The sequence below is a fragment of the Primulina huaijiensis genome, chromosome 12 (genome assembly GCF_012295235.1).
Source record: "Primulina huaijiensis isolate GDHJ02 chromosome 12, ASM1229523v2, whole genome shotgun sequence".
Classification (NCBI taxonomy): Eukaryota; Viridiplantae; Streptophyta; class Magnoliopsida; order Lamiales; family Gesneriaceae; genus Primulina; species Primulina huaijiensis.
In genome coordinates, this window is record NC_133317.1 from 18,030,390 (window position 1) to 18,038,260 (window position 7,871).

Below are 7,871 nucleotides of genomic sequence, written 5' to 3' on the forward strand. Positions count from 1 at the left end.
GAAAATGTTATGTTTAAGTAAAAGTATTTTCACTGTTGCATGTGGTTTTATACGTATTATTTGATGTTGAGTTTTTAGACTCACTAGGTGTGATGGATGCAGGTAATGATGATGTTAATGTAACGGGAGGCCTTGATGGTTGATTTTGCTGGACTGTCGGTGCACACAACCCGAGGACCAGTGCTTCTACTTTTTCCGCATTTATGATTTATGATTCATGATTCACGTTAAAGATTTTCAGACTATTTAATTATGTTTTTGAGAGATTTTGAGAGGTTTAGTATGGGCTATACTTTTCAAATTTATTGTTTTTTAGGTTTGGTAAAACATTTGACGATTTCATTTTATGACTATTTCACTTGATTTTTAAAATACTAGTCGGTTGATGTTTTATTTTAAGGGGTAAAATATTTTATAAAAATATTTTTATGTAGTATAGGTATATGGCCGAAATAGTGAGTGAAAAAAAATAAAAAATATTTCTAGTACTTTTTAAGCAATAAAAAGGGCAGACGTTTCACGAAGAGCCGAGAGAGAAGATACAAGCTCCTAGAAGATCCGAGAGAGTCTCGAGACCACCTATGAGGTATGGTCAGCTTTTTGATGAGGTGCATGATGAGCCTAACCATGGATGTTATCCAATGACCTTCAAGGAAGCATTATCTGATGGCGATTCATCCAAGTGGCTTGAAGCTATGGAATCTGAGATGAATTCCATGCATTCGAACCAAGTGTGGAATCTTGTAGAACCACTTGAGGGAACGGTTCCCATAGCGTGTAAATGTATTTACAAGAAGAAACTTGGGGCGGATGGGAAGTTATTGACCTTCAAAGCGCGATTGGTAGCAAAAGGCTATACTCAAAGACAAGGAGTTGACTTTGAGGAAACCTTTTCTTCAGTTGCAATGTTCAAGTCTATAAGGATATTGCTAGCCATAGCTGCATGGTATGACTATGAGATATGACAGATGGATGTAAAGACAGCCTTTCTTAATGGAGATATTAAGGAAGAGATTTACTTGTCTCAACTTGAAGGGTTTACATCTATCGGAAGTGAGCATATGGTATGCAAACTTCAAAGATCTATTGCTGGAGTGCTGTGACATTCCTGGTACTTTATGTTGATGATATTGCAATCAACTAAAATATAGTTAGCGTGTAAGATCTCGATGCATGATTTGGGTGAAACATCTTTTGTATTGGGGATACAGATCTATAGAGATAGATCAAGAAGATTGATTGGTCTCACCCAGTCCACATACATTGCTATCATCGTTAAGCGGTTCTCGATGGATGAGTCCAAGAGAGGACATCTACCATTGTGTCATGGCATGGCCCTATCCAAGTCTATGTCTCTCAGGACTGATGCAGAGATAGCGATGATTACTAGCATTCCTTATGCATCTGCAATTTGTAGTATCATGTATCGGATGACATCTACACGCCCTGACGTGGCTTTCACACTAAGTGTAGTGAGTAGATATCAATCGAACCTTGGATTTCCACACTGGAAAGCTGTGAAAGACATCCTCAAGTATTTGAGAAGGACCAATAAGTTGTTCTTGGTCTATGGGGGTGGAGAACTGAAATTGGAAGGCTATACCGACTCTAGCTTCCAAAGCAATATTGATGACTCAAAGTCAACCTCTGTGTTCGTATTAATGCTCGATGGTGCTTCTGTCTCTTGGAAGAGTTCCAAGCAAGACAGTACAGCGGATTCCACCACTAAAACCGAATACATTGCTGCAACAACTGCAGCAAAGGAGGCTGTTTGGTTAAGGAATTGCGTCCAAGAGTTGGGCGTAATTCCTAACAGAGTTGCTCTAGTCCAGGTGTTTTGTGAGAACTCGAGATCCATTGCTCAAGCGAAGGAGCCAATGTCTCATCAGAAATCCAAACATGTATTGAGAAAGTACCACATCCTCCGAGAGATTGTGGAAAGAGGAGAAGTGTCGATTGACAAAGTCGGCTCCGCAGATAATGTTTTTGATCCACTAACTAAGCCATTACCTGGAATGTTGTTCGAGAAGCATCGTAAATCGATGGGTTTGAAGCATATGGGTAGTTGGCTCTAGTGCAAGTGGAAGATTGTTAGAGTAGGTGCCCGTCGAGCCAAGTGTTGGCTGAGGGTTTAGATTTAAACTCTATGTATAAACAATCTTTATTTTAATTATATTTGAAATTATATTTTTGGTACATCTTTATCAGTATACCCATGCTTGTTGCATAGATAAAGTCCTTGAATATACATATAGTAGAAAGAATTTGAGATGCTCATATGATGAGTATCATGAATCTCATATTTGGAATACTGTATATTCTAAACAGTTTCTAGTCGATTCAGCCGCCGTTAAGAAGGATAAAGGCTGCTCGAGTTTGATACTAGTATCTGCAATGTGAGTACCATGTTTCTTTGGTAGGAGACATTGTGATGTCCGAGCATGGAGATAGGTGCTCCTTGTAGACTGCACCGAAGAACCCTCCATAAAAGACTTTCCAAGTGGTTCACTTATCGAGTGGAAACGTCCTGTTTTATGGTTGTACACCATTAGTCCTTATGACCCAGGACAACATTGAGACTCTATATGCTAGCATTACACTTTGACTTGTTTACCGACTCTTATGTGGTCATCAGGTGGCAAGGTTGGGTGTTTTGTCAAAACATATAGGAGTCGATGCATTGTAGCGGGGATTCACTGCTTAACTTCGGGTATGGATATCTTATGTGATATCATGTGTATGTAGTTTGAAATCTCGAGTTGCTGGTAATTAAGAAAGGGGTTTCTTAGATTGCACCATCGATGCAACTACGACATGACACATAGTATCAATTGAAAAATCTCGATATACCAATAGTTGTCGAATCGGTCGAGATATATGAGATAAAGGGACCGTACTGTACGCCAACCACAATGAAATGGTTCTTGTAGGCTCTATCATTTGGTACCTAGGGAATCATGTAAGCGATGCTGCTAGGCGTTTAAAATGATTGGTTGGGTACTACCAGACTTGACTTCTGACGTTCTAATTATCAAGGAGTTGATAATTAAGAATGGAGCAACTGGGGTATGCTCATATAAGGACATGTTTAGTCTTGAATCACATTGAGATGTGAACCCACTGTTTGTCGTATCAACGAACCATTGAGGGCCACACAAGTACTAGCTTTCTAGATCTCGTTGAGAAGGAAATTAGTTCAATGTGTTGAACGGATTATAAAAAAGTTTATAAGCACAAGAAAAATTAGAAGTATGACTTCTATATGGGGAATGTAGCTTCTAATTTGTGGAAGTGTTCCTAAATTAAAAGTTTGCCAAGTAAATAATGTATTTGAAAATTGTGATTTTTATAAACATTGTTATGGACTAAATTAAATTAATTCAAGTGTTGAATTAATTAAACACTAGTGGGCTTAGTAGAGTCCAAATAATTAAATTAATTCAAGTTTTGAATTAATTAAATAACATTGCGTCTTGTAGAGCCCAAATGGAAATAATAATTCAACTAGTGGGCTTGAGTAAATTCAAGTAAGATTTTATTTATCTCAAATGTGTTTGAGATATTAAAATAGTCTATGGGCTTTGTACATATTACAAACCCAAATAAAATGCATGTCAGGGAGATGAAGAGTTGGGGGACAAATTTTTCAATAAACAAGGCATGACATGCACATGCACCTTTTAACTTTTTTAAGCACCAAGAAAATTCCTCCCCCTCCCCCCTTCTCTCCTCAAGCATGATGGCCGAAATCCTCTCTCCATTTTTCTTAAAAAAAAATTTACTTCTTCAATTTGTTGATGAAAGCATAAACTTCTCAATGCAAAATACTCTACAATTTCTAGTGCAAGTGTAGAGTAGATCTTCCTAGTTAGTGATGTGCTTGATTTTGAGCAAGGAGTGCTCGAGGAAGGCTTGTAGATTTGTCTACCATTCAAGAGATAAGTTGTTTAATAACTTAGTTGGAGTCATCATCAATATTTGTGATTGATAGGTAAATTTCTATAGAACACTCTATGTATGATATTTGTTTGTTTAGTTATTTGCTACACAAAATAGTGAGGTGCACGATTTTGCTATTTTAAAAACATGAGCTCACGTATCGGCGGTTGCTCAATGCTTGACTTCTGAATGCTCAAGTCTCTTCGATCCCCCAAATCCTCAAATTTCATTCTTACTGGCTTCTTCCATGGATGGTTGGCATTAAAGTATGCCGCTCTTTCAGCTTTTTCTTCCTAAAGTTCATTCTCCTTCAATTTAGTGGTGAGAGTGGCTTCCAATGGATCGTTCATAGCATCCTACACAAAATGACACACAAGTGAATCCAAAGAATTAACTGTAAAACAATCGTTAGTGTGCAGTGTGTGCTTAAGAGCGTTAAAAACATTGAAAGTGATTTCCTCCTTTCCCACTCTCAATCTCAACTTCCCTTCTTGCACATTAATCACGGCTTTTCCAATTGCAAGGAACGGTCTCCCTAGAATCAAAGGCGTCCCCCTATCCTCTTCCATCAAGTACCATGAAATCTGTAGGAAATATAAACTTTCCCACTTTCACTGATACATCTTCAATGACCCCTCGTGGATACTTGATAGATCTGTCTGCTAATTCAAGGACATCTTTGTTAGCTTAGGCTTTCCCATTCCAAGTTTCATGCAAACAGACAAAGGCATAAGGTTAATACTTGCACCAAGATCACACAAAGCTTTACGGAAAACCACACCACCAATCATGCAAGGAATAGAAAAACTCCCTGGATCCTTGAGTTTTGGTGGGATCTCGTTTTGCACTATTGCAGAGCAGTTCTCAGTCAAGTTCATTGTCATGTGATCCTCCAACTTCCTTTTATTAGCTAAGATATCATTCAGAAATTTAGCTTAGCTCGACATTTGCATCAAAGCATCAACAAAGGGAATATTGATGTGCAATTTCTTGAATACTTATAAGAACTTATCGAATTGCGCATCAAATTTTTCTTTTTTCAATGCTGCAAGGAAAGGCGGAGGAATAACAATTCTAGATTGCGTAGTTGGTGCAGATGTAGAGTTAGAAGACTTACCCTTGGGTGTTTCGACCTGTTCCTCTTGCGAGTGGCTTTTTGCGCCCTCGTCTGACTCTAAAAGTTTTCGACTCCTTAACTAAATGGCATTCACTTGCTCTTTAAGATTAGTCTCGGTGTTGCTTGGCAAGGTGCCCGGATCTCTGCTTGACATTATCTTGGCCAACTGTCCTATTTGAGTTTCGAAACTTTGAGAGTTGCATCTTGATTTTGTAGTCTAGTTTCTGTTGCAGACATAAATTGAGTCATCATCTGCTCTAAATTAGATTTCTCCTCTTGCGGCTCAGATCTATACATCGGTTGCATCTCATACTGTTGGCCTCCTTGTGGGCGACCCTGATTGTTTTGACCACCACATGAGAAATTTGGGTGTTGCCTCCACCAGGATTGTATGTGTTGGAATATGGGTCGTTTCTAGGAGGGATCTGAGTCCTCACATGGTTCACTGGTGCCTCATTTTGCACATAATTTGGATTTCTTGTCTGTCAATCTTTTGTGAGTGCTCACCTCTACAACCATCACAAAATATCTCTTGCAGTCTCATGGTCGTAACACCAACATTCATATTATCTATTTTCCTACTTAAAGCCTCTAATTGTGCAGCAACCGTAGAATAATCACTTACCTGGAGAACTCCTGTACTCCTTCTCTAATTTTTCCTCTCAGATTGAGAATGATAATTGCTGGCAGCCATCTCCAACAATTCACATCCTTCTTCGGCATTTTTTCTTAACAAATTCCCACAGACAGCAGGATCTATCATAGTAAGATTGGCAGTGAGCAAGCTGTAATAAAAAGTTTGAACTACTAACCCAAGAGGTAGTTCATGATGTGGGCATCTCCGTAGTAATTCTTTGTAGCGCTCCCATGCCTCATAGAAGGACTCTTGCTCGAATTGAGCGAAGGTGGTGATGTCTGCTCGCAATTTCATGGTCTTAGAGGGAGGGAAGTATTGGATGAGAAATGCCTTGGCCATTTCTTCCCAATTTGTGATTGAACCTACAGGAAAACAGTTTAACCAAGTTTATCTTTGTCACGTAAAGAGAAAGGAAACAAACGCTATCTAACAGCATCATCAGAAACTCCATTGAATTTAAAAGTATCGCAGATTTCAAGAAAGTCTGCGATGTGAGTGTTTTGATCATCTAGCGCATTTCCCCCAAGTTGAACAATGTTCTGGATCATTTGAATTATAGCTGGTTTGATCTCAACTTGTTCGCCCTGACGGTTGGTCACACTATGCTTGGACGTGCTCCATCAAGCGAAGGTTGTGCAAACTCCAACATGGGTATGCGCCTTGGTTCCGCGACTCTTAGATCTTCATACTGCTCGTCCTCACGCTCGTCCCTGTTCATCATGTCTCTAAGCCACTGTTGTTATCTTCGTCTGCGTAGGGTTCTTTCAATCTCGGGGCCGACTATCTCTAGTTTAGACTCTATAGATCTTGGCATGCACCAAAAGAGATATAAACAAAGAAATTGAAGGTGTCAAACAAAACAAAATAAAGATTCTTAAAGTAAATAACTAAGAATAAAATTGTGGATTAACAGTCCCCGGCAATGATGCCAAAAACTTGATCGAGCAAAACTTGCATGTAAAATCCTTAGTAAAAATTTATAATATTCAAGCTCAATATAATCGCAAGTGCACGATGTCAAGTAATAATATAGTGTATGAGTGTACAAGTATCGTTCCACTAGATACTGTATTTCGCAATTTTTATCTCAGTTATTATAATCTTTAGCAACGAAAATTTGGATGATTGTTTACTACTATAATGTTTAAATAAAAGCTCAATGAAACGGTTCAAGAATTAAATGATGAAATAAATAAGCTAGAATGGTTGTGTTGGAACTTTTCAAGTTCTCAATCTTAATTTTGATGTTAACAAAACTTATTATTTTGTTTCTAATAATCTACCTTAGTGCGCAGACAGCTAAAACTGAATTAATCAGTTGTAAGAAACCACAAATGAAGCCATCGGAGATGCCAACTGATTGAACCAACTGATTGCCGAGACTAAATCAGTCTAACTGGTTCTTCAAACAAGCAGTTCAGTTGATTGTCCAAACTGATAGGTGATTCAGTAGGAAGATCTCAAAAGCCTGGCCAGCCTATGATGTGTCCAACTGACGAAGAACCCAGCTAACCAGTTCAACTGAAGGAGTGAAATAAGTTCAACAGACGAGTCAAATGATTTCACTAGCCCAACTGAAGATCAGTCCAGCTGATCAGTTCAAAGCACCAGTCAGAATCTTTCAGTTTCAGATCGAGACAAGCTTAAAGTAAATGGATTTCAGCTGTGCGAGAAGGTACAAAGCCATTGTACAGTCAAAGGACAATAATAGACGTTGCATCAGAGCATTAAAGACAAAATGCTCTAGAAGAACACTCGAAAAATCTAAGCACAAAGTCCAATTATCTTATTCAAATGCAACAGATACAATAATTGAGTCTCACTGTACGATTAGCTTTTCCAACCTATATAAAGAGAAGATCAGTGAAGACTCAAACAAAAGACATATATGAGGGTGAAAAGAGTTGAGAAGAAAAAACAGAAAAGGACACGCTCAGTCGCATATCAGCTTTCAGAAGCAATCAGCCCAGAGGGAATTCTTCATCGTTGTATCAGCTTAGTTTAGAAGCCATTTTCCCTCACTGTCTGAGAACATTCTTGTTCAGTTCTCACACACACACTCACCCTCAAAACCACTCAAATACCGTCTTGCACAAAGACGTTAAACTTGTGTATGTATTCTTTGACACATAGACGTTAAAGAAGTGTTGGCTGAAAGGTGCTGCCTTCAGTCGTAGC